This window comes from Denticeps clupeoides, chromosome 9, assembly GCF_900700375.1.
Source record: "Denticeps clupeoides chromosome 9, fDenClu1.1, whole genome shotgun sequence".
NCBI classification, from domain to species: domain Eukaryota; kingdom Metazoa; phylum Chordata; class Actinopteri; order Clupeiformes; family Denticipitidae; genus Denticeps; species Denticeps clupeoides.
The window spans coordinates 10,824,348-10,851,843 of NC_041715.1; the positions used below are offsets into that span (position 1 = coordinate 10,824,348).

Genomic DNA, 27,496 nt, shown 5'->3' on the forward strand with positions numbered 1-27,496 from the left:
CTGATTACTTCTTGCTTCATAATTAGTACAAAACGCCAGGCTCCGGGCCACACAAATTCCCATCCCAAAATCTTCCCGGAAAATGAAGGTCAAACACACGTTACAAAAATACCACGCACAGTTGGGTGGGCAATCAATTTGATCAATTATCAATATTTTTCCCAGGGATACTGATTTTTCTAATGTAAAATAATGTTACCATGTGCACGATGTGTTATATATACGTGAGACAAGACAAGGCACACGTGACATGTTGGAAATTAAATAATCGGAAAATTAAAAAAACAAAGGCCAAGTCACGTTTCACATGTGCGCAGATCGCTGTCAGATAAGTTCTGCATTCATCTAAAAGCATTAATCTATTCATTTTCCGGAGCGGACCGGAGCTCTAACTGAGATAAACTAATGAAAACGTTCATATTTTACCCTGCACGAGGGCGCTGAAATAAGATAGGCTCAAATTTAATTAAAAGAGGGCGCCCTGTGCAACGGTGACATCTCATTGATTTCAGCGGCACAAAAGAGCCGATAAAACCAACGACGGCTCTTATGTCCGTCTCAAAGTGACCGTCAATAGGAACGTGAATAGTCTGAGCTCCCAACAAGGGCACAGTGCACCCCACTTTAATATCGGCGACGGGCGAACGAGCCCACTTCATTAGCACGCGGCGTTTGGTAAATAAACGCTCCGGAGGAGTCCAGACCGACGTGCCAAGCCGCCTCAGCCAGTGACTGACAGGCAGATGGTCATTACGGCAGATTTGCCGTGACTCGTGGAAATGGCCTGCAGCCAGAACAATAATGGATTTAACAGACAGTTCAACATGGTTACGGTAAATGCATTTCTATCAGATGCATTTAAGAAAAAAAAAGTCTAAAAACTCGAATAGAACGTAGTACTATAAATTGAAACATAAAATGTACAAAATAAAAGACACTATGTAGTGTAGCAGTGTAGCAGTAAAACTACTGACCTTCACAACACAATGTCAAAAATATGAATTATGAATCATACTAATTGAACAAGCATTGAAAACATATCCTTTAATTAACTGTAAGAGACTGAACATGGTAAACGAAAAGTCATTTAACTCAGAAAAGTAAACCTTCAGAACTGACTGAATAAAACAATATTTTCTAACACCAAGCTAGAAATATGAACTGTGACTCAATACAGATCATTCAAATGTATATTACGTATATCATTTATAATAATGTATTCAACAGCAAAATGATATGTAATCAATATATCATATAAAAAAGTTAACATGCATTAAATTGGAATTTTCTGTGTTTTTTGCATGCAGTAGTATTGAAAGCGAGTGTTTTGAAAGAGAGCTCTGAACGACAGCAGCAGGTTACCGTACGCCCGGAGACCAGGTAAACTCACCCCATTTTAATTAGGCCTCTGTACACTTCCCCTCCGCTTCCTTCGGGCTCCCGCTCACCGGCCCTGACCCGGGTGCCCACCTCTAGACCCGGCGCTTCGTCAAGTGCGGCACTGGGTCCGCGAACCCGGTCTTGCCAAGGCCTCGGGCGAGGAGGATGTCTGAAAGGAAGAGCACGGGAAATCAATGCCTGCTGCTTAAAAATAACCACATCCACGCGGAGAGGTGGTGGATGGAGGGGAAAGTAAGAGAATCGGGTGGGTTTGCCTTGTGTTCTTAAAGGGGCAGGGTAACCCAGTTTTTAACACTGAACCAGTTCTGATGAATGTGCCAGATAAACAAGGAATTAACACGTTCTAAGCCCTTTGGCGTGATATTGTGGCATTTCTTTCCAGGGTCAGACAGCATAAAATACCGAGACACTCATCTCAAGGTACTGTTCTAATTCTATAACCCGTTCCTCAGCGTCTACACGTCTGGAGAATGCGCCGAAGCGTCTCAGTCCTTCACAGGAGACCTTGCATCTGACCTCCGCCACAACGGAGAGACGTGCGAACTGAAGGATGTTTCATTTCTTTCAGATGTTTTTCCCCTCCCCACCAGAAATTTCCATTTTTCTCATCGTACGCCCGAGGACGAGGCGCGGCAGAAGTGACAGGCCACTGCCTGGTGACTGGCAGGCAGCAGTAAGTGGCCCTGCCCCCCCAAGGGGACATGCTGGAGTGGCAGAGCCCCCGAGGACCAGCCCTGTAAACGTCAGACGCTGTTTTCATTCAGCATGAACACCACCAAATTTAAAAAAAAAAAAAAGAGCTTCCGTGGAAGCTGCTACTCCCATTAAAATCTCACAGCGACTGGGAACCATCTTATTATAAAGTGTGTTTGCACGGACGAGCGACGAAAATGTGTGTGTGTGTGTGTGTGTGCGACAGACGCCGCGTGTGGCCGTATGAAGTTGCGTCCGTGACGAGCGTAGATGTTTCAGGTCTCCCAGGTGAGGGAACAGCGAAGGTGCTATAATGAGGTGCCAGGCTATTATCACATTGTCACGGGAACTTTAGAAGGAGAGCCTCCTTCACACACACACACACACACACACACTCTTCATGCTGGGAGAGCAGCCTGAATTGAACACATATTACCCTGTATTTATCGGACCCCCATAATCCACCACAGCGTCTCGCGTCCGCAGGACGGCTGGACGGGGGTTAGAGTCTGGAGCTCAGGCTGGAGGCCAGCAGGCCACACGCAGCTTAGCCTGTCGCGGTTTTTGTGCAGTGGCTCAGCGGGGGGGTGTTCTGTGGCGGGGTGGTGTGACAGAGCGCGGCAGAACGTAACTGGACAGTGATGAAAGGCCCAGCCGGGGTCGGCATGGCCGACGGACTCTCGCTGCGGGACTGTGCTGCTGGGGCCGTAAACCAGGGCCCGTAACCAGGACGGATGAGCCACTGATCCAGAATCAGCCTCTGACCCCAGGGAAAAGGGAAGCGGGGAAAACTGGACAGGCTGAGGACGGAACTTGCCCGGAATGGATGAGCAACAGCCGGTGGTCCGCTGTGAACACACAAATCCAAACTTCACATCACTGACCAGTGCCCACAGCCGAAAAAACGTCCCGCTGTCCACCACCACACCACCTCACCAAGTCCGCTAAAGCAAGTAAATTTCACTAAACCAACTAAACAATCACGAAATACCATTCACAGGGGCGAGATACGAAGGATGAATCTCGAACGCGTTCTGGCATCACGTAGCTTAACCCTCAAGATCCTCATCTCATCCCTGGGAAACCCGATACCAGCGCCTTTGCCCTGACTCCGACCTCCGATATCTTCTGGGGGCCTGAATTCGAATGGCCCTGGTTCAGATTTTGCACAAATGGTGGGATGTGACGTTTTAAAACTAACTACTAAAATTTGGGGAAAAAAAATCTGCGTTTTTAGAAATAATAAAAAAAATCAAGTGATAACGTTTAATCCAACGTCATTTTGCAGTATCTTTTGTGACGCTGATGATTTTGACACGGTGGTCATCTACTTCCAAAGTATTTGGAACAGCCCCTGCTGTTCATGAGGTGGTAGTAGCCTAGTGGGTAAGACACTCGCCTGTGAACCAGAAGACCCGGGTTCAAATCCCACTTACTACCATTGTGTCCCTGAGCAAGACACTTAACCTTAAGTTGCTCCAGGGAGACTGTCCCTGTAACTACTGATTGTAAGTCGCTCTGGATAAGGGCGTCTGATAAATACTGTAAATGTAAATGTTCATCCGGTTTTGAGCATTTTATGTCATTGCGCCCATTTTAAAAACCGTCCCTTAAAATGCCTGCAGGTCCCCTGTCCCGTGGGACGCTGCAGCGTTCCTCGAGACCGAAGTCTCCCGCATCGGCAGGCAGCAGGGACTGGCCTGGTGAAATCCCTGTCCATTTAAACAGCCGACACAAAGCATCAAAACCCGGGCGGGGCAGCGGAAGAGCTGAGTAATCAAGTCCTGCTCCGCATTCCGCTACACGTCAAACATACTTCCGTCTCCGTGCCGAGGTGGGGGCTGGAGGGCAGAGGCCAGGGGTCACGGCGAACAAGCGCGGCGTGCTGTCCCTCTGGCGAGGAAGCCACGCGAATATTCCATGGTTTTTCCGTGACCAAATTACGTGCACTTATTAAAACATTTGACCCCAATGCAACAGCTAGCTGCCATTTGTATAGCAGCACGTAATCAGAGAAGCGTGCTGGACCAGGAGATCCAATAGAGATGTAATTAGGGAGATGAGATGATGGATTCGAATCGCTGACCACATTACATAACTGTCCAACCCAGATCAAACGCACCCTCAGATGTCATGTAATTAAGCCATAATACATCGATCAACACAACAAGCCATGGAAACTACAAGTAATCAATACTGGAAACTGGAAAATCATTCTGAGCTTGAGCCTGACGCCGACGTTCACTTTCGCAGGATGTTTATGGCCCCGTCGCTCCTTACAAGACAGCCTGGACGGCGACAAACACATGGGCGCAACCTACGCCCGCTGGCCGGCCGTTACCGCTGGTGGTCGCTGTGTTTAATTAATGGCCCGTGGCGCCGCCAGCGGTACGGTTACGCGCGGCCGCCAGTTCCACAACCGGCATCTGGGAAGCTAATCAGCCAAATGGGACGTCTCTATTTACGGAGACGCCGACTGGGGTACAGATAGACCCCGGATGTGCGGACGTCACCTGTATCATAGCGCGCCGTTGTTAAGATGAACTTGGGCGGAGCTTACAGCACATCAACTAAAAAAAACCTAGAAATGAAGCACGGCCGTGGTTAGCCGTTAGCGCTCTGTGACAAAAGTGTAAAAGCGTAGCATGTGGCTAAAGGCTGATTTAGGGTTCATTTGCTTGCCAAAAAAAGGTTCAACCAACACCGTCCACTAACGTCATTTGAGAATCCATGCATCCTCTGGTGCAGCGGTTCCACAATTCAATCTGCGTTACGAGGTTGCCAAAATTATATTTCTAGGATTTTCTTTTTTCTTCAAGGATAAAAGGTTGGGAACCACTGCACTAGAGGGTTCCATTCTGTCTCTATTCAGAAGAATTAAAAAAAACATGAAAATGTGAAAAATTGAAAGCAGAGTACAAACACAAGTCTCTCCGCATCAGTCTATGTCATTAATGGTGCACATTAACAAGCTTTAGGAACAGCGTCTGGCATCATAGATGACACACAACCAGCAAATATAACACAACGGTATTTTGCCGGAGAAAATACTGCTCTCATCCATTCCTTTTGCTTGTCCAGCTACAGGCAGCTGGACTGTCACACCACCAATGAACGTAACCCATTTACCAGACCTACACGTCTTCGGGCCAGGAGGGTACTGGTTCTCATGAAACCTTCAACAATGGTCCAAATGAATAAAATAAATCTGTGGAGCAGACTGTAGGAATAGATAAACAGCAGCCCACAGACCTGACAGCATCCTGACCTCACAGAGACGAGCAACCCCTCCGGAGAAGACGGATCAAACGTGAGAGAGCAGGGAACAGAGGAGAAGATCTCGGGAGAGGTGAGGGACGGGGGGAGAACGCTGGGGACAGGTAATCCCAGAAGCTCGGCGGGTAAACAAAACGTGAGAGGCCTTCACGCCCACGGTTAAAAAAGGGTGGCGAGACTAAAGAGGTATTAGGAACGATGGAGATAGACTGGTAGACTTTCCCATCAGCCTTTGCATTAATCTCCTGCTCCTCGCGAGGATTCCCCACACGTTCGCTCGTTCTTTTAAAACGTGTAACGACGAGTGCATCGTATTTCCGCGTGGTTCCTGTGATCCGTACCTCAGGGACGCGCGGTGGGCCTGCCCGAAGGCGTCATTTTCCAGCACGATGAAGCTCCTGTCAGCGCTAATGTCTCTCAGCGGGGACGCTCGTCTCAGGAGTGCCACTCAGGGACTTGGCCCCGGGGGGCCCGGCTCAGCGCCTACGAGGAGGACGGGAGGATCACAGCCGGGGGGTAGGTGCGGGCAGGTGAAGGTGGCCCAGGCGGCCCGTGTTTGGGGGAGGCAGTAATGGGCTTTGAGGCGGAGCGGGCGGGGTCTGAAGGCGATTAGGAGGGAAAAACCAGCACGAGCGCCATCGATCAGCCGTCCTCCTGCTTACCGCCGGCAAACGAGGCACTACGGGCGCAGCGAGCACGCTCGGATGGAGCAAAACAGAGGCTGCTCTGGGTCACAAGTAGTCCGTACTGCGTCTGGAGTGGACAATCTGACACGTCTGACACGTCTAACTAGAAAACTGTATATAGGTTTTTAATAGATGCTTTACGATTGTGTTTTGCAAGTTACATGTTAAGTCATAATTTCTGCATTTGGCAGTTCAGTAATATATATATATATATATATATATATATGTGTGTGTGTGTGTGTGTGTGTGTGTGTGTGTGTGTATATATATATATATATATATAAATTCTATTAACACACACATTTAATTCATTTATCTGACCAAATGGACTCGTGAACGTCAAGACAGCCATTGACCTCTTGACATAAAAGGAACTAACACCTTACTTCATTATTCCATTAATTTGTTTAATTAATGCGGGAAATATACGGAACAATGCAGACAAGTCAGACGTCACACAGCAGAAATCAATACAATTATGAAATCCATTAGATAACGTAACATTAACTACAGCGGTTTTATTGTTTTAATGAATCTAAATCAAACTAAAGTCCCACTTATATTACTGTTGATTGAGTGGTAGATTGAGTTTAGAGAAAATTTTGCTGTTGCTGATGATTTTCATGACTGGTTGTAAAAAAGCGACGTTTACGGTTCGTTTCACAGCTGACAACGGATCAGAATCTTGATTTAAACTCTATGGTTTAGATGAGGAATTATTCTAATGAAAGCACAACCTGTCATATTTATGCAAGTCATTTAAATTGCAAACGAGACCTTGTTTTTTGGAGAATCTGTGTTCTCAGACTCGGGCAAATCCCCACCCCCCAACCTGAGGGGCCGGATTTTCCTGAGGTCTCTGGAGGTCCCCGGTTTTAATGCAGCATTAGAGGCTGGAATCAAGGTCGTGCTACTAACAAGAACAGCATGCCAGACACACTGCTTAATGCTTAAGCTTTAGGAGTCTGCATTCCAGCACTAGAAATCTCTTTTTTTATTATTATTCACGAATGAAACACCAAGTAATTATATGATTGGGGTGGGATTTTTTGGGGGGATTTTTTTTTTTTGCCCGCATTTTCCTCGGTGACCTCTCCGCAGTCTCCGCAGAGCTGGGGCATCTGTGAAGGAATGGGCTCAGGTGTAGTAAATGATTTACTGATCAGGATGACCGGGGTTGCTGAAAGCACTAAAAACGTCTCGGGTGGCCCCGCCCCTTCTCCAGCACTCTCACTCCCTGCCGCTGCCCGTTTCGCCACGGGAGCCTGTGCTGAATGATATTTTACAAACGTGGATGTCACCTCAATTTATTTTCCAATTTCCGCCAAGCAGAGACACTTTCTCCCTCCTCACCCCGGTTCCGTGGGGGTGGGCTCTCTGCCGTGATGAAATATTGAGGTCTGCTGAGCAGCTCGTCGTTTTTCTTTTTTAATTTCTTTTTCGTCTATTCACCCACGTGCCCCAGATGGTGCCAGGACCAGGAGGCATGAGATCCACATCGCGTAAGAGGCCGAGTTCTGCAGCTCGCCCCCCCACCACGCGGCCACCAGCCTCCAGCGCTCATAAATCAATGCGCCTGTTTGATTAGCCAGCGCCAGGATCTACATGGGCGCCGGAGACTGGGTCAGACCGAAGCGGTGTAGCTGAGGGTAGTGGAGCGATGAAATGTAGGCCGACCCCTTACCGCTTCACTCAGACACACACACACACACACACACACACACACACGCGCACACCTCAGCAACAATGAATGAGGAGGTAAGTGACCACACTGCTCCTTCAACAGAAGAGGATCATGTGACGGCACGGAGCGAGTAAACTCACACTCGCTGTTTCTTTTATTTCACCCGCAGGGAGTGGTTGATGAGGAGAGAGGATGGCTGCAGCATCAAGCCAAACCATCAAAGGGGAGTAACGTTTTCCTATGTTCAATAGGACAAAGATTTCAGAACAAGCAAAGAAATATGTGACGCCCAGGGGTCTGATTATGGAGTCCTGGTCCATCCCAGCTAAAACCAATTAGACTTGATGGAACAGAACTCCACAAGGCAGCACCCAGTAGGTGCTGCCACATTAATGTGGACTCTGTCTTTCTTTTGGCCCTCCTGCCGGTTGCTTGGTTCTTCATAATAAACCCCTTTTTTGTGCCAAGATCTCCTGCTCTTCCTTCCCATTCAGCCCCGAGACGCAACAAAATAATAAATATTGTTCACCAACATATGTCCAAAAAGGCACAGAACACTAAATATAGCATTCAGTGTGGTATAAAAGATATTTGATCAATTGTGGCAATCAGATTTCAACTAAAATGGAAAAAAAATAACACACTGACAAAAACAGCTGCATTCTGTCCAAAAAAGGAACTTTCAGACTTACCTTGGAAGAGACGGAAGAGCGGGAACCTGCAGTGTGTGTGTGTGTGTGTGTGTGTGTGTGTGTTCGTCTCCCGCTTCACTACGATGTGTTAGAGCCTGCGAGCTCCCCGGCTATTGTTACAGCAGCGTGGCGCACACTGAGCATGCTCCAACACACATCCACTCACGGTCGGCATAGAAACCAGTGAACACAACACACCCGGTTCATGTCACACTCCCCTTTCGGGAGGGGATTCCTGGTCTGTCACCTTCCGTCTCGCCCACCCAACACACCCCCCCCAGCCAGCGTGTCAATACACACTCATCCAATTCAGTACACAGAGCTGCTGGATCATCCTTGTGGTAATCGTTCACAGTCTTTAATCTTTCATTTGCTGTTACTTCAACCATTTAATCACACTGACAGTGACGTAACTTAAAAAAAACAGATGTGCTAATGCATCTAAACTCATTTTAATATGGTTAAAAGCTCATTCATAAATTCGTAACATTTCTTTTTGTTTTATGTCGATTATGGATCACCTGAAAGAAGGAAAAAAACAGAAATCTTAATATCTACAATTGATACTTTTTTGGGACTAAAGGGTTGAAAGGTTATCTTTTTTAATTAAATTATAAGAACAAACAACCTTTTTTCACCAGACACTAAACTCATTTCTAATCTATTTCTGCTGTTCCCATTCATTACTGAACTACAATGAACAAACTAATACGAACTAATTAACAGGATTGGTTTGCGTATTATATTCATACTCGAAGAATCTTGAAAACTGACACCGATTAGCTTTAATGTTCATCACTATGACCTGTTTATGAAATATTAACCAGAATAAAGCACCGTGACCCCTAGGTGCAGAACCCTGAGCAGCTATCTTTGGAATGCAAAATCAGGCTGTGCTCCACATGCAACAATAGAGCCCCTGTCGGGACGCTCCACCGTACCACATTCCCATGAGACCGCCTCGGGAGGGCACCGGCGGTCCAATGCAATTACAGCGCACGGCGCTGGCAAAACCCGAACATATGGAGATTGCTAATCCTCAAAGGCAGCGTTACCCGGAAGCCGCAGCTTTCCCCCTTCGTCATGGCTGGAAAACTGACATCATTTCTTAAGCCCCGCCTCTCAGTGCCAACCAAGCTGCCAGAGCAGACGTCCGTTCCAGCAAGGCTCTATCGCTCCGTTCCATTTACCTTGGGAGGCAATACAGAGACCAAAGATGATGATGATGACGATTATTATTATCAATACCAGCTCATTGTACACACAATAGGTATTTTGCATAAGTAAACACCAGCAATTTTGACATTCAAGCCAAAATATTCCAACCTGGACCGAAAAGTTCGTGTAAAATGTAGAACAGAAATTGGTGGAGGGTAACAGTTCAGAAAGAGGAGAGGCCCCTAAACTGATCCCATTGTGGCCCATCGGTGACCCCGACTTTGGGGAGGAGATCAATTCTATTTGGTGCTGGTGCTGAAAGCAAAAAAAGTGTTACGAGACACCAGTCGCACTGGGCTCTCGCCTACGAACGTTAACCTGTTCGAAAGGACAAGATAAATACCTATTGTCGTGCACTGGGGAGAAATAATCTACCTAAATCAAACAATTTGATCTTTCTTTACAGAATCTACAAGGACTGTTACCTGCTTACTTGTTCTAAGCCCGGTCTTCATTGTGTTCTGTCCTTCTGGATAATCAGTGGATGATTTTAGTCGACAAAAGCCTGGAGTGGATCATGACACAACGCAAACCCGGACCTTCGATTATCTGGCCCATCTGATAAAAGTACAAAGGCTGCATTCACATCGCTCAGCTCAGGTAACTCTGTTCCAAATTGTGTCATCATAACGTGAAAAGTACAAACTGCAGTCAGGCCGATTCCGATTTGGGCCACTTCAAGATTTGATCCCAGACCTGACACTGATCTGACTTTTTCATAATGTGACCTCAGCTTGAAAAATTGTAGATTGTCACAGCTCAAACGTGGACAACTGGGACAACGCAGTTTGACATTACAAAAGATTATACAAATGTGTATATGCTGTGTGGTAAAATTAAACAGATTTTATAGGGTTCTAGAAGCTGGGTTGTAACAGAACAGAGTATTGGTGAAGGGGAGATGAGAAAACAAAAAGAGACAAAAAGAAAACTTATTCTGTTTTTTTATTACCAGGAATATCAATCCTTCAGCCTTCAGTGCACATGTTACCCAGGACAGAGATAATACAAGCTCATGTAAAGTTTATGTTAAAAGACTAATGGATCCAGAGAAGCTTTTGAATTTTTACCCATACATATCAATATCCTTGCAAGTGTAATATTAAAACTAACACCAAAAGCCCTGTCAAAAACAGACAGTGGCAAAAAAATATAATTATATTTTATAATGGCCAGTTTATGCCAACATATTAGTCGTGAGCCGTTTTACTATCGTCAATTAAATAATCGGTGACTGCAAAACGAAAAAATAAACAACTTAATGCAGCTATTCTGTCAAATGTGACAGCAAAACCAACTCTTCCATATTACACCATGTGCCAATGAATGGGATGTGGAAGTGGGCCAAGTCTCTCGAGGGCAGTAAAGAGGTTAGAGACGTATCTGTTCCACCGGAACTCCGGGTCCAGATCGGGGTCCGAGTCGCACAGGAGGTCCTGACACTCTGGGCACAGTACGTCCCCCTTCACCCCTTCAATAACCCCCCTCCTGCCCCAGGACTTCTGGGATTGCTAATTTATGAGGGCTTCACCACAGCTTTAATAATTGATATCTCTGCACACAGAGAGGCTGGCGAGGTGCGGACAGTCTCTTTTTTTCCTTTTAAACAAAGCCGGGAATGATTTAAAATTGAGCGAGAGCGTGTTATGAAAGAAAAAGAGCTTGTCACTTCAGAACTATTTTTGAGCACGGGACTAAATTTAGAATGGCACCTGATTTAGAGAATGACAGAGCATCCAGTAAGGGACTGTCATCCTAGACTCATGTCAGTCTCATAAGTCTTGACTAGGCCCATTAGAGGGAACAGAGAAAACGTCTTAATGTACAGAGTAAAGAGGCAGCAGCGGATGTGGATGTACGTAGGACATGGCCACAGTTTTCAAGGCTGTTCAAGCCATAGTATTCACGCAGGACAATGACTAATAGTGTCTTCTTCTCAGAGAGAGACACACAATACATTGTTTGTGACCTGGTCAGGCTGGAAATGTTTCTCAATGGGGGGGGATGCTATGGGAATAAACAGCACCCAAACTCAGGATGTCGTAAAAAATGGTTTGTTATCCCAGGGCTGCGCTAACTATACTTGGCAGCAAAAACTCCATTGTGTCACACAATGACGGCTTTTGACGTCCGGGCGGAGGACGGGCAGAATTGATTAGGCCACAGGCACAATGGCAAATAGGACACAGTGACACACATACGGAGGACAGGCCTGAGAGACAAAACAAATAGTGAGTAAACACACCCGAGACCCACCACACAGTTCCATCCCCACACACACTGTGGTGTAAGTGGGTGTTGCACACTGACCCACATCTGCAGATATATACCAGCACCTTCAAATGCATACTGAATTTTTCAGGCGCACTTGGACAGTCGTTAACGGAGGTGAAAAATGAGCCACGAGAGACACAGCTTGGTGTTCAAATTTGCTGAAAGGTTGTGCAGAATTCATAGGGCTGTATATATTAGGGTTAATTGTTGGAGGGACTGATTGGTATAGAAAAACAGAGTTGTTTCCATGAATTACCTCATTAGTTAAATGGCCAAAAATAACCAATCTTCCATTGATCTAACTAGACGCATTCTATCTTTTGGGTTGTTTCATTTTGGGTTGTTTCATTTCTGGTAGCTATACTGTACGTCTTATGGACCTTTTTTTGTAATTCATGCAACAGCCAGTGCTCCCATTACAGGTTTTCCAACTGGTGGTTCTCTGATTAAATGCTCCGTCCTCAGTGGGATCATGCTAACACAATCATCCTACTCTACAGCACACTGAATACTGACAATCTCCTGATGGTGCTGGAAAATCTAATTTCCTTGCTGCAAGTCACTGAACAGTTTTTTTTTCTACCGGAGCTGTGATCTGTTATACACGGATCTGCTGCCTTCACTGTCGTGGAATTGTACACAATTGCATGCTTCATCATAGTTGGCAACAAATGTACATTTCAGTTAGGTGGTCTATGTCAATATGCAAACGATGGTGCATACTAGTAATATTGGCTTAATTGGGAAAGAATTGGAGCATACAGAACAAGCATCAAGCAAAAGAAAGGTGAGGTAAGACCAAAACGTTATCTCTAAATGAGGTTTAATAAAAATCTTTCATCAATGTTTGATGTATTTAAGTTTAATTACTGGAATTTGTATGTTTTTCATCTAGTCCAACTAATCGATTATGTCATGGCCTGACTCAGGATGGGTGCCCCGCCTCCCTGATCCAGACCATCATTTTGTGTGTCAATGTAATTTTCCCAAGATTCCTGATTGTTGCTCCTGTGTTCCTTGTTATAAATGGTTGCCTGTAGGTTCCCATCTTTGTTGGGTCATTGATTGTCCATGTCCTACCTGTCTTTGCACCTCTTGTCATGTCATGTCATGTTGTGTATTAAATCTCCATTTAGTAGTCATGCAGTAGTCCATCCTTCCACCTTCCTTGTTTCGCTGTGCCACCGTGACACATTAAGATAATCAAAAATTTGCAGTCCTACAAATTAGACATAGACATTTTTTTGAATTGTACAACAATTCTACAAGGCTGTAAGCTATCATTTGTTGGCCTGAGTTCATTAGTGACCAAGGTGGATGCATTCTGATAACAGAAATGACACTGAAAAATAAGCCTGATGTTAAAATACCGACCCGGCAGCTGCCATCCTATAATAAAGTAACAGGGTAATGCTGAAATACAGTGGGGATACAGCCGCCATCAGCATTCCTGCATGGTGTGTGAATATGATTAACACAACATGATCATATATGTTACATACACAGCTTCGATTATAGTGTTTCGGTTTCTGGTCTACTGAGTACTGCTATGTCCAAAAACTGCATCTCACACTAACAAGACCCGCCGTCTGAGACCCCCACCACTCGAGGCCACTCACTGAGCCTGGCTAACCGACACTGTAATGCACTGCATCGATGCTCGCACACTCTCGCCGACTGGAAAAGCAAAGAGGTCAGGCTGTCAATAAAAAAATACCAATGGCCTGCACCAGTCAGTGCCGGGAGATCAGCCTCGGGCACACGGCTCATTGTGGCTCGGTGGAAGGGGATCGATTTCAACCACCTCCCCATCACAAGCAGTGCTGGAGGAGGAAGTGGTCCTTATTTGGCTCAATCATTCATATCAATAACGCTATGGCTACACGGGTGTGGCCAAAGCATTTCTTGAGCGTTCAAACAGTCGCCGTTGCGGTAAAAAGGGGGAACACTTGAGAGGCTTCAATATTTACACAACAAAGGGAAGCAAATGGGGTCTTTTTAGAGCACATCAAACGCAGGGATATTTGGCAAATAAAGAGCGCGGGAACGCTGCATATGCAGATGAACCGAGGAAGGGTCCCAACGTAAACCCCGCGTGCAGATCAATCGGGGCCGGTTGAAGGAGCTAACGGAATACGGAAACACACTTTGGGCACCATTTTCAAAAAGAACTAAGTGCAGTGCTATGTGCTAAATGTCGGACTCATGCGCTTGCATGAGGTCCGGTGTCCTCAGAGCAAGAATGAACCACTTGTAAGATACAGAATCCGTATCTCGAAGAAGAGAAGCACACTATCGTCTTGTTGGCGTGTAATTGTTTCTGTCACAGACAACGTCGTATTCAGAAACGGCAGGATTGTGACGAGACGTGCGGCTCAGCTCATGAGAAAACACAAATTATTGGCTTCACAAGAACAAGAGACGATGAGGTTTTTTTTAACACCTTTTTCGGCGACAGCTACCTATTCTTGTCCCAGTGTGACACTCGAAAAGGGGGCGAGATTGCAGCACAACATTTACCATTTCCCTGTCACTATGGATTGTGCGTGGTGTCATTTTAATATAGCTCTGCGTACTACTAGATGTCTGTACAGCCTTCGACCTGGTCTCTTTTTAAAGGTTAGGACAGTGTGACCGGTAAGGCTTTGTGATAAAAATTCTGGTCACACCCCTAATGAACATGGAGTTTGAAATGGAAATAGTCAGGTGATTGACAGGTCTCGCTTTTTCACTGATGATTTAGACCTGTCAACGTGCCGTATGTGCAAACGCGCCGAACAAGGTCCACTCTTAGCGGGCAGGACTGCGCTTAGCAACAGCTTGAAAATAGTGCCCTTCATGTTCAATGCGGTCTCCAGTCCCTACAAATGTGAGCAGCAGATTGCAGCTCATTGTGGTCCAAGACCTTCATTAGCACATGTTAATTGAGCTCATTACCTTCACAGCACAGCTGATTATTCTTTTATTGAGACATACGAATTACTGTCACAGCAGCACAGGCTTTTTTTTTTTTTTGTCCAGTCCTGATATCTGAATTTGATTAGGGACTGCACATCCATGGCTTATTCAGAGCTCTGTTTTGTAGATGCCCAGAGCCTCGCTGCCATTTCCTATTCGTAGGAAGCCTGCTCCAGCCCGCAGGAGCACCGGAGAAGGGAATTGTCAGGATTGCCTGCAGCTGGCCTCCACACCTGACTTTAATCCTGACGCCCCATAAATGCCGGAAGGTTCCGCCCGTTCGGGGTCGCTGGCATTTTCGTGAACTTCAGTTGGTAACACTGCTTATAATTTGAGTTCTGGCAATCGCCACACGCCTACGGGTTAGTTTTAGTTCTTGATTTATGTTAAACTGTTTTCGGCCACCGCGCCAGTCTTTATTTGTATTTCTTTGTTTGTTTAATAATAAAAACCCCTTCCCAGTATGTCAGACCTCTGCGCTTCCTTCCCCCGTAAGTCCGTAGTCGTGACAGAATGCCAGCGACCCCCCCAAAAGCGCAGAGGTAAAAAACAGAGGAGAAGAAACGCCGCGAAGGACGCAGCCCGGCGCGGCGAACGCGGACGCCAGGGGAGAGACGCGCCGCCCGTTCTGGTGGAGCGTTTTCTCCCCGAGAAGCCGTGGTATGCGGCGCCGCGTGATGACGTCACCCCCGGGAAACTCCGCGAAACCCGGAAGCGACAACGTCGGCGGGTGAGTGGGCGGAGCGAGGACGTTGGCGTCGGCAGCAGCGAGGAAGTGACGTGGGCAGCGAGCGCAGAAGATGCGACCCCCACGATCTTCGCCATGTCGAGCCAAGAACTCTGCGCTCTGCTGGCAAGGCTCCCCGTGGACTGGGACGACACGGACGACGACGAGAGCACGGGAGACGAGAGTTGGGCTCCGCCCATCGCACCAGCCTGCGATCGTCGCAAGGTCCGTGGGGACCCACGTCACTTCCAGGGGGGTGAGAAGCGACAACAACGGCGGCGTCCCTCCAGCGACGGGATGGGCAGCCTCCAGCCCGCATGGCCAGAGTACTGTCCCTGGGAGTTGATCGCACCCTGGGTCCAGGATGTCCGCAGGGTGGACGACCCTCGGAGTCACAGGTGGGAGGACACGGATGACGAAAGCGACAATGACGTGGATTTTCGTTGGGCAGTCGGGGCCGGGATGGCTCCACCCAGCGCGCGCGTCCGAGATTGTCGCGACATCCGTGAAGATCCACGTGACTTCCGAGGGTATGAGGTCGACACGGACCAACACGAGGATGACGCCGATTGGGCAGTCGGTGCCGGGATGGCTCCGCCCATCGTGCCCGTCCGTTGCGAGGTCCGTGGAAACCCACGTCAGTCCCAGAGGTGCGACAACAGTGAGGAGGAGGACAGAGATGCGGGCGTAAGCTGGTGGAACAGGGCGACAGGAGGTCACCAACCAGCAACTGCACTGTCGGAACTGCCTCACAGGGAAGATGCCCTCCCAGTTCCAGTCGCCGACCCGCCTTCCCTCTGCTCGGACGTTCCCCAGCTGAACGGCAGCGCATCACCAGCGCCCCCGCATGCTGGAGAAGACGTCCACCACCCCCCACGCCACACGCCCACCACCATCTCCAGCGACGCTGCCTGGCAGCAGGGAGAGACCGACAGGAGTTTTCGGGACTTCCAGCAGAGACTGAGGGCGGAGTTTGATCGGCCAGAGCCTGAGCCAGGGATCGAACTCTGCCCCTCCACCACATCCAGCGCCAGTCAGGATCCAGGGCAAGAAGACCAAGCACTGGCGGGCGACGAAAAGGTCGCACCTCCCGAGATCCTGGCTGTGCCCCCTGAGGAGGTCCCGGAGAGCCCAGAGAGGGAGCCAGACGACCCTCTCTTCTGTCTGTCTCTGTCTGTGTGTGTGTGCGTGGCATATGTGTCCGTATGTCGCCCCCACTTCCCCTCTTTGTGTCCACCAGATGGTGACCCAGCAGCAGAGCCGAACCCCAGGGAGGGAGTTCCCAACCTGACTGCACCGGTCCAAGGCGAGGTGGACGAGCCCCAAGGTACCCCTAAGTCCAGCCGGGGGGGGTGCTCCCCCAAAGAATTTTTTGGGGGGGTGCAGTTCGGGTTGGGGACTCCTCCTGAGGGGAGGGGAGGTGGGGAAGCGATGGAGCTGGGTCCTCCGGTAGCCAGTGAGGAGGGCGGGCCAGGCATGGGCCTGCGTCTGCCTCCAGAGGGGTGGAGCGCCATAGAGCCCCCGGGTAGGCATGAGGACCCAGCTGGGACAGACAGGAAGAGGGCCTGCTTGTCCCAACGGACGCAGAAGGGGCTAGCCGGATGGTCTGGCAATGCCCCCCCCTTGGCACCAGGGCCGGGCAGCGAGAGGGGCTGCATAGTCCCAGAAGGCACCAGCCTGGGGTGCCTGGAACAGTCGCCGGAGGCTCTGGGACAATCTCCCTGCGCGGTGCAGGGGGTGACACAAGATGTGTCAGAGGGGACATGTGGAGACAGGGCCCACACGTACCCAGATGGATCGGCCCTGATTATTGTGTGCAGGTACGGGAGTCCGGGGCCGTCATGCGGGACCACGCCGGGGAGCCAGGCCGAGGGTCCGGGGCCGCCATGCGGGACCACGCCGGGGAGCCAGGCCGAGGGTCCGGGGCCGCCATGCGGGACCACGCCGGGGAGCCAGGCCGAGGGTCCGGGGCCGCCAAGCGGGACCACGCCGGGGAGCCAGGCCGAGGGTCCGGGGCCGCCAAGCGGGACCACGCCGGGGAGCCAGGCCGAGGGTCCGGGGCCGCCAAGCGGGACCACGCCGGGGAGCCAGGCCGAGGGTCCGGGGCCGCCAAGCGGGATCACGCCGGGGAGCCAGGCCGAGGGTCCGGGGCCGCCAAGCGGGACCACGCCGGGGAGCCAGCCCGAGGGACCGGGTCCTCCAAGGGGAGGATACAGCAGGGCAGGAGCCCTGTGGTTGCCGCCGTCCGCCCCGCCGCCTCCACTGATGGTACTGTTGGGGCTCCGAGGACGTAGCCCTTGGAGGGGGGGCTCTGTCAGGATTGCCTGCAGCTGGCCTCCACACCTGACTTTAATCCTGACGCCCCATAAATGCCGGAAGGTTCCGCCCGTTCGGGGTCGCTGGCATTTTCGTGAACTTCAGTTGGTAACACTGCTTATAATTTGAGTTCTGGCAATCGCCACACGCCTACGGGTTAGTTTTAGTTCTTGATTTATGTTAAACTGTTTTCGGCCACCGCGCCAGTCTTTATTTGTATTTCTTTGTTTGTTTAATAATAAAAACCCCTTCCCAGTATGTCAGACCTCTGCGCTTCCTTCCCCCGTAAGTCCGTAGTCGTGACAGGAATATGCTCCCCCATTCCTGCTTTAATCATCACTTCAGCAATGCCTGCCACATAATCGAATGCAGCGAGGAGCGGGGAACTAGGCTGAATATTGCAGGGTGTAGCCGTGATGGGGGACTCGCTTTTTACCTGGGAACCTTGAAGATTTGCCACAGTTTGCCGATTCAGCATCATTTGAGCATCACGTTGAACCAGGGAAAAGGGTGAGGTCTACAGTCCCTTGGCCTGATTTCCAAATGACACTTCTCTACCATTAGCAGAAGTGCTATTTTGCACTACAGTCAACCGCCCACGGCGAGCCAGGAAACGTGGCGGTTTTCAGAACGCAGCGGATCATCATTAACATGTATTGCCGTCCTGGAGATTTGAATAAGGCCTGTGGCACATAAATATGCATGTCATGTGCCGCCTTACTTATCAGGCTTTTCCCGGGTTGAAACAATATAGATCGGCGTTGCTGGTTTTATTGTGTTCTGCATTTCACTGGCCAAAAGGTACACATGAAATATATAGGAGGGCTCAATAATGGCTGATCTAATACTGTAACAAATGTCTCCTATTTATGATTGTATGAATTGTATAATAAAGCAATACTGGACCACAACGCAAAAATAAAACGCATGATAACGATAAGCATATTGCAATATAACGTTTAGCAATTATTACCGAGTTTAATGTTCTGATGCTGTATTGGTTGGCCAGTATTGTCTTGCTAAGCCAGCAGCACTGGTCTGAATCCGCATAATCTGGACTTCTTCCTCCCATTAACGTCTTGCAGGGAGCTTCCATTCGGCCTGGAGAGACGCTGGCGGCTGATGAGGGAGTGGTCAGCGACCTCTGGGAAACGGTCCGGAACCGCTCTGCCCAGCCGCCCTGATGAGAACCCCCACCACCTACGTGTCAGCGGGGGGGCTTTTACCTTTCTGCCTCGCGGCCACAGCTGCAGCACACAAAGAGAGACACAACTGGAAACCCCTGTATGTTTTTACTCATGGGTACTCGACAAATATGTGAACAGCTACAGCAGGAGCCAACGCTGTGAGATCAAATTGTACTGCAAACGTACAAAACGAATCAGTCCTGAGCTACGGCGGGAATATATACAATTGCCATTTATTTTAAACGCAATTGGGCATTATGTCATTCTTTTGTCTTCTTTTTACATCTTTTCAAGCACAGACACAAAATACTACAGTGCAGTCTCTGGACTGTAAACGTGTTCTTTATATTGTTGGAAAAATTAAGTATTACGTTTGAATCAAAAGCATTGTCATCGTAAAAATTATTTAGCGTTTTATATGATAAAATATATATGGATTATATGAAATTTAACATGAATTCATGGGTTGGCTTTTTAATCAGTTATAACCGAATCAGTTCTACCACACCAGACAATTCAACCAAAGGCAGAAAAGACTCAGACATAATGATATACGGTTAAATAGTATCTTAAAAAATCATGATATCATGTTTACTGTCTATTACCCAAAGCTCATTAACTCCCCAGCTTTGGCAGATTAAACGTTGCCAGGAGGCTAATGGAAGTGTAATTCGTGTGAGGGTCAGTCCCGAGAGGTCAAGATCATGGCACCGAACACATTTCTTACGCTCGGAGACTTCTCAGTGCTGCTGCAGGTTTAAGGTGTCGACATCTTTATTCTCGTAGCGCCGGACGTCGCGGGCACCGCCACGCGGAGACGATCCGAGTCCTCACGCGGCCAGGCGACGGCACGCCAGGCGAGGCAGCCAGGAGGTAGCGGCTGCTGAGCCACTGAAGCCAGCACCTGCCAGCGCCACATCCGAGGCCACGAGCCCGGCCGAGCTGCCGCCAGGCCGCGTTAAGCCGACGGCATTAGCGTTTTATTACATGGCCCTCCGAGAGCCCGGCCGAGAGCTGCATTTATTTTCCACACAACCCTTTCGCTCTCCATCAAAAGCAGAACGGGCGTCAGCGGCCGCAGGGATGGCAATTTTATCCAAACCGGAGTGGAAATTAAAACCTGGTGAATCCGGCAGCTACTGATTTACTGTGTATTTCACACGGGTTAACGTGGCAAATTTATTTGGTTACAGGTGGTAGTAGCCTAGTGGGTAACACACTCGCCTATGAACCAGGAGACCCAGGTTCAAATCCCACTTACTACCATTGTGTCCCTGAGCAAGACACTTAACCCTGAGTTGCTCCAGGGGGACTGTCCCCTGTAACTACTGATTGTAAGTCGCTCTGGATAAGGGTGTCTGATAAATGCCATAAATGTAAATGTTATATTATCTCTTCACCATTTCACGTGGGACTGAAAGCAAACATGATGTTACACTATCTCAGTGTTGCATGTTTCAAGACAGGGCGGGTCACTACCTCCACTAACATCCTCTTTAACACAATACAGACACCTTAGACACAATCCCAAAACTATGACGACCGTGCACAATTTGAATAATAATAATTTTGACCTTGACAGCGATTTTCCTGGACACTGGACTTGATGTTTGTCCTTTAGACAGACACAACTGTAGGCCGACTGATAAATACATTGATACGGGTCCCAAACACATTCATCACAGAATAGGTTGGAATCAATGGGGAACATTATTCATGTTCCTTTGCCCAGCCGTGTGGCTTTAATTACCCCCGGGGTAATAAATGGCATGTTCCAAGCATCCACTACCAAGACCCTATCATCCGTCTGATGCACCGGTATTGGCAGTCTGCTTGTGGGGGGGGGGCAGTCGTGGCCTAGTGGTTAAGGAAGCGGCCCCGTAATCAGAAGGTTGCCGGTTCGAATCCCGATCCGCCAAGGTCCCACTGAGCAAAGCGCAGTCCCCACACACCGCTCCCCGGGCGCCTGTCATGGCTGCCCACTGCTCACTCAGGGTGACGGGTTAAATGCAGAGGACAAATTTCACTGTGTGCACCGTGTGCTGTGCTGCTGTGTATCACGTGTGACAATCACTTCACTTTAGCAGGCACCTCCGCGCGGTGGAAGGTGCGATCAGGAAACAATGGGGGGGCTGTTTACCGCGGCGGCGCGCTGCGGGTCCGCCGTTCTGCTGGACAACGTCATTAAAAGCAAACAGGGACATAAACCAGGCGATAAAATCACACAAACACACACATGGTCCTGAAGGGCTGGTCCCCAAGGGAGCATCCCATCCCTACTAGTGTGCGGCGACACTAAATCCGGACGTTTTTACATCCTTTTTGGAGACACAGATCTGCTCTCGAAAAACAAAACAAAAAGTCGTCTCCACGGCGAGGCCGAGGGCGGCCAGATTTTTCACGCCGGGTCCCAAGTGGGCGTGAGGCCTCGCAGTTAAAGCCAGTTAATCTACGCCGGCGCGTGTCCGCGGCAGGGACGAGGGGGATCTAGTCGTCACGGACGTGTCTCCGTGCCAGCGCCGGCCAGGGTGTCTCCGCCCTGCATGTAACCGCGGACACATCATCAATAACAGGTTATACCAGACTGCCAACGCGAACGGCAGATCGTCAATTCATCAATAGCGCGTCGCGGCATATTTATCACGGACGCGCCGCGGAGAATACTAACGACTGCCGGTGGGTTCTAAAATCAGCGCTTCGCCGAGAAACAAAGAAAATGTCCGGCGCACAGACCCGTACATGCCCCACAGCAGAGTTATGTAAAGGCCTTATGCGTTGCGCTGTCGATACGCAGGATCGACCGGAGCGCCGCATCAGTACATTTTTGCCATTTGAACGAGCCAGCCCATTGGCACGAAACGTTTTTTTTTTTTTTTAACCCCTCTGTGTCTGACGACGGAACCACAATCACCTAATGACTTCCTCCTAATGACTGTGGCTCATGAAGTGGAGAGACTATTTGGACCCGGGCTCCAATATCAGCAAATGAATTAGTGGACGACAGTTACGTTCCGTCGAGCTCTGCCAACTCACGTTTAAATTAAAAGAGTCCATTACAGCTCATGTCTTGAGTGCTTTGCTGTAGGCACTCGCGCGAGGAGCCCCGTCTCCCTCCCTCGCTCGCTCGCTCGGCCCGTGCGGCCTGAGAAATAGCCCTGTCTCATTAAGTCTAGTGCTATTGACCCCCGTCCGTGCACGAGGGGCCGCGGCCCTCGGGGGGGACGCGAGATCCACTGCGCCGGACCTCCGTTCAGGCTTGATTTAAACGAGCCGCGGCCAACCTGTCCTAAGGCCACCGGAGCTCAGCGCTGGTCTGCGTGGCAGCGGAAGGCCCGGTGTGCGTTTCCTGCACTCTGCGCGACGTGGCGCAGATAAATTTCCCCGCGGGTTTCTTTATTTAGCGGCCAGTTGGCATGCATGCTACAGTGCCTTATATTACATAATAAAAGTCAACCTTTCATGTCTTACAGTAAGGCAAAACATTTTTACTCATTCATATTTTTCATGTCGTGACCCACTTACACCTCATCAGATGGTAAAATGCAAAGTGTTTCTTTGCGTGTATTGGGACATCATGACAAGGGTGTCGTTGCGGCAGGTGTCTAGGTTACAGATCTTCAATTTTTAATTCAGTAGTGAAGGGGGGGGGGGGTTGTCTTACAAAAACCCATTAATGGTATTAATATTTAATAACACGGAAAACAATTAGATATCTTAACTTGTCACTGGCCGCTATACGGCGCCGCTGCGCTGAAACAGATGTCACCGGCAGTCAGACAGCATTAGGCAGGAGTTGCTCGAACCCCACAAGCACGAACAGGCCGGCCTGTCCAGCAGGCTTAGGGCGCCAGCTGGACCCCACCTGTCCTTCTGAGGAAAAAAGGGACAGCAAAAGTCACCGAACAGCCATCCCTGTGGATGCACTGGATGGTTTCCCACCCAATGCGCCTCTGTGACAGCCCCTGCATCGCTTGCCCTCACCTGCATGCGCCCTCTGACCAGGGAGGGGGGGGGTTACACCAAAAATACCAACAATTTGCTCTCGCCACGTGCATTTTGGGCCAGTTGTTCGATTTCAGACGGGCAGTAATAAGAAGATCACCGAATAGTTCGTGATCGGCCCAGTTATTGGACTGTGCGGGTCAGATAAGAATCGGAGAAGAAGCGTCTCTCGCTCCCTCTGGCGTCACGGGCATCCGACGTTGTCACACGCGCATCTGATCTCAGGCTCCACGATTAAAACAAAGCGCACCAACGTGTTAAAAGAACGTAGCGGGCGATCGGTGCGGAATAATCACCATGTGCACCCCGGCCAGATCTGCAGAATAATCCATTCAAAATCGCCAGGTGACTTTTGCTCAATTCCATTGTGACATCATCACGCATTCACGATTTTCAGTCGCGTTGGGGTAAAAAAAAAAAAAAATTAAAAAGTGCAAGGTCACCAAACACAGCGCTGGGGACCATGCGCGCCGGAGCCCGGACACGTGGTCGAACGCACGGAGGCGTTTGTGAGTTATTTTTCCACCTACCGTGCAAGGTGCCTTCACTTCAGCGCCGCTTTCAGACAAGATCTCGCGGATTCTGAGCCCCCACCGGACCTCCTCTCTGGAAAAGCCGCCTGCGCCCGGCGATGGTCCACAAAGCGGGGTTGCCAGATCTCGCGACGGAATCAAGCAGGCCAGGTCGGTGCAAGGAGACCGGCTTGGCGATCGCAGCATGCACAGACTGGATACAACAGTCATGATTATAACCAGTGTAGGGAAGGTTACTTTTAAAATGTATTCCGTTACAGATTACAGAACACACGCCCCAAAATGTAGTTTGTAACGTATTCCGTTAAGTTACTCAATGTGAGTAACGTATTCTGAATACTTCGGATTACTTAATATATTGTCATGCTTTTTTACAACTACATGAATGTAGCAATCACAGATAATAAAAAAGCCCTGTTTTTCCCTAAATATTTATTTATTTATAAAGCTGAAAAGTGGAAGAGAAACACAAAATATGCCATTGAAAAGTATTTACTGTTATGGTCACCAAGATATTCCATCACTTAGTTAAAATAAAAAGTAGCCTTGCACAAGAAAAATGACCCTCTTTTTGATTAGGACCGCACCTTCCTCGCGGCGGAAAGCGGCCAATTACAGCAGTCCCCGTTCCGTGCGGTCCTCCTCAGCGGTGAGGTTAAACCGGGTGATGGCGTGTCACCTTACACACACTCAGTCAATGTGCACTGTAAGAGTATAAAGGTCATGGTGTAATAGTGAATTAAATCCTATTTATATACAATTTCAGGGGTAGCATGGATTTATGGGCGCTGAAACAGAGCGCAAACTTGAGGGACTGCGCATGCCCAGATCCGCTAGGTAGCACAACTCGATAGGCAGCATGTTTCGACAGAACACCTGTGTTATGCGTGGTCCACGGCAGCGTGGAATTACCAAAATAGAGAGGGGAGGGGATAGCCTAACATATGAAACAGGAAAATACAGCCGTGTAATCCTTTTTTTAAGTAACTGTATTCTGATTATCACTCATTTAAATGGCAACTGTAACGAAATACAGTTACTCATATTTTGTATTCTAAATACGTAACTCAGGTACATGTATTCCGTTACTCTACAACACTGATTATATCACAGTTATAATATTAATGCCAGTGAAAAATGCAATTTCTATACCTAAGTGAAAGGATTGTGATACACTTCAGCACAGCACACGGTGGCACAAAGAAACGTGTCCTCTGCTTTAAACATCACATAAACAGCACACATTAGATATTAGCTGGCTTTCATATTGTCATCAAAATGCTAATGCTATGCGGTGGCTGACAATAACTACTATTCCCTGAGCCTGATCGATATTTTTTCCTGAAGGTTCATTCTTCCATTATATCAAGCAAATATAAGAAAGTAAACTTTTAGTTATAAAAGTCTTATAGACATTTCACTATTATTGATCTTACCAGGTCAAAAAAAAAAGAACAACAACACCTGACTGCCAGTCTGTCAAAGTTTGCGGAATGGCTTAGATTCTGCGGACCTGGCAACAGCGCCCAGTTACTCGCTGACGCTTCGCTCATTACCGCTTCTCCTTCTCTGGAAGCCCTGATACTGATACGCCTTTCTTGGCTCGCCCCCCATCTATCAGTGTCTCTCCGCGTGGCTGGAGCTCCGGTGAAACACCAGCGTGTATTAAAGGAGACAGTCCTCCTCAGGGCACCGCGCCAGGCAGCCTCTTTACGCAGGGGGGGGGGGGGGGTCTCCTTGGGAACGGCGCTGACCGGTGCTGATTGGTCGGGGAGAAGAAAAGGGCCGAGGCCCTTAATTAAAGGAGCGGTCCAGACATCATAACTCCAGAGAAATATAAGATAAGACTACCAATGGGTGGTAGTAGCCTAGTGGGTTACACACTCAGCTGTAAACCAGAAGACCCAGGTTCAAAACCCACTAACTACCATTGTGTCCCTGAGCAAGACACTTAACCTGCAACTACTGATCATAAGGCACTCTGGATAAGAGTGTCTGATAAATGGCATAAACTAGATGTAAATGTAAGATACACCTCTATTGTCATTGTCACTTTTTAAGGAGCAAGGTTTATATACCTACAATATGCATACGGATATTGTTCTAATTAAATTCATGGGATTGTGCGGGATTCGTGCAGAAACCATTGAGAACAAAATTGTGACAGAACAAATCTCAAGTATTGATTCACCTAAACCGTTTATCACAGAATTACTTTATTTTCATCCACGGTTCTCTTTGGCCTGCAGGAGATCATCCATTAGTCTACAGAGTTGGGAGATAAAAATCCCCAGCTCTTCTAGCACATATCTAGATATGAATCCATTGACACTTTTTAATTATTATTATTTGTTAGCATTATTATTATCTTTTACACTTTTAGATTATCCCCTCCATAACAATGTCAGAGTTACCACTGGGAAGATGAAGAACGTTTTGACAGTACAATATATAAATCTTTTTTCCATCCAGCACAAACCACTAGAATTGTGATTAGAATTGCACAAGCACAAACTGCATCAACTGCTATATCATTTTACAAGACCCTAACATCTGATCCAACCGGTACAGGGTTTGGTTGAAATGAAGCCGGGGCTGGATATTATCTTACTGAGCACGAGGGTGTCTCACTTCTGCTACACTGGGAACACTTGGACTTGACAATGTTGCCTGAAAACTCAATGTATGCAAAGTCCAATGTCTTAAATCACCAGATTGCAGTAGAGTTCATTTCCTAACAGTCAGAAGTATTATTATGTCAGGGTTTGAGATTCAAATTTTTTAGCATCCATCCATGCTTTTGTGAGGTGCTCATAAGGACAGTCAAGTGAGTGTATCGTGATTATTTTTGGAAAGGAGATGTTTGGCATATTCTGGGCAGACGTCATGATGCTCGCTTGGGCCATCCAAGGTAGACATATGGCCGTAAAAGTTCTTACACAGCCAATCTCAAAAGATTAAGGATTAATTAACTGTTAACTGTTAATGATCTTATTTAAAGTCCCAACCAGTTTATCATTCTAATCTTCTGTAATTAACTCAATCTGTTGAACTTCTCCACAATTAAAAAATTGTGTTATATGCAATTTAAAAATTAAGTTGTGGGCCACAAACATTTAACACAATGACAAAGGACAATATTCACTGAAGGACACATCCAGACGTTTGAAAAATGGACTCTGTCTATCACATCATGCAGCTGATGACACCATGAACTGATTTACATCTTTATTGGGCTGAACAGTTAACTTTATTGTGAGTTCAGATAATGGTATCTGCAAAACGTATGCATTTGCCTATTTAATGTACTTATACTTTGCATATAACTGGTTACCTATACAAGACTTTGGGATACAGTAATTACATTTTGAAATTAGGATGATTTGAATAAATTAAATAATTGATTATGTATCAAAGTATCACTTAAGAACCATAAAGAAACCTGTCTCCAGAGCTCAAAAAGCAAAGATGTGGATATTCGCAGCAAAACGGGAAACAAAATAATTCCGAAGATATTTGCTCACATATATATATATATATATATGTCAAGAGTTTCACATATATAAAAATGTAACACTGCCAAGTTAGCGTTTTCAGTGCCATATGATAAACATAAAGGAAGCCATTGGAGGAACGACTTCCGCCCCAAACCACAATGGTTGTTCTTCATTCAGGTTTATACCTGATCCAGGATCAGAAACAGAGAACGCTTCAACCTACCAGCGGCCACTAGCGCGTCGTAACAGCTGATTCCAGTACTCGAAGGCAAACGGGCGGCAGGATCGTTGACGGACAAGGCTTTCAACCAATCGAAACGTGCAAAAACGCGCCCACCCAATCACAGCAAAG

General features: G+C 48.0%; 1 protein-coding gene and 1 long non-coding RNA gene across 4 annotated transcripts in view; one reads left to right on the forward strand and one right to left on the reverse strand.

Annotated features, from left to right (window-relative positions):
• The window catches only part of arhgef49 (Rho guanine nucleotide exchange factor 49), a 36,258-nt gene extending 12,506 nt beyond the window's left edge, over window positions 1-23,752 (reverse strand). For 2 of the 3 annotated variants that reach the window (XM_028991686.1, XM_028991684.1), the window contains exons 1-2: window positions 23,645-23,752; window positions 1,391-1,549 (exon numbers count right to left, since the gene is read on the reverse strand). The gene's annotated coding sequence lies outside the window, so the exon portion shown is untranslated. Of the gene's footprint in view, window positions 1-1,390; window positions 1,550-8,432; window positions 8,679-23,644 lie in introns of those variants that run through there. The other variant, XM_028991685.1, reaches the window with a different exon arrangement.
• LOC114797064 (uncharacterized) lies at window positions 8,859-19,370 on the forward strand. Its single transcript, XR_003750801.1, has 2 exons — window positions 8,859-10,250; window positions 19,011-19,370. It is a non-coding gene; the product is annotated as an uncharacterized LOC114797064 (long non-coding RNA).
• Window positions 23,753-27,496: the final 3,744 nt, after the last annotated feature.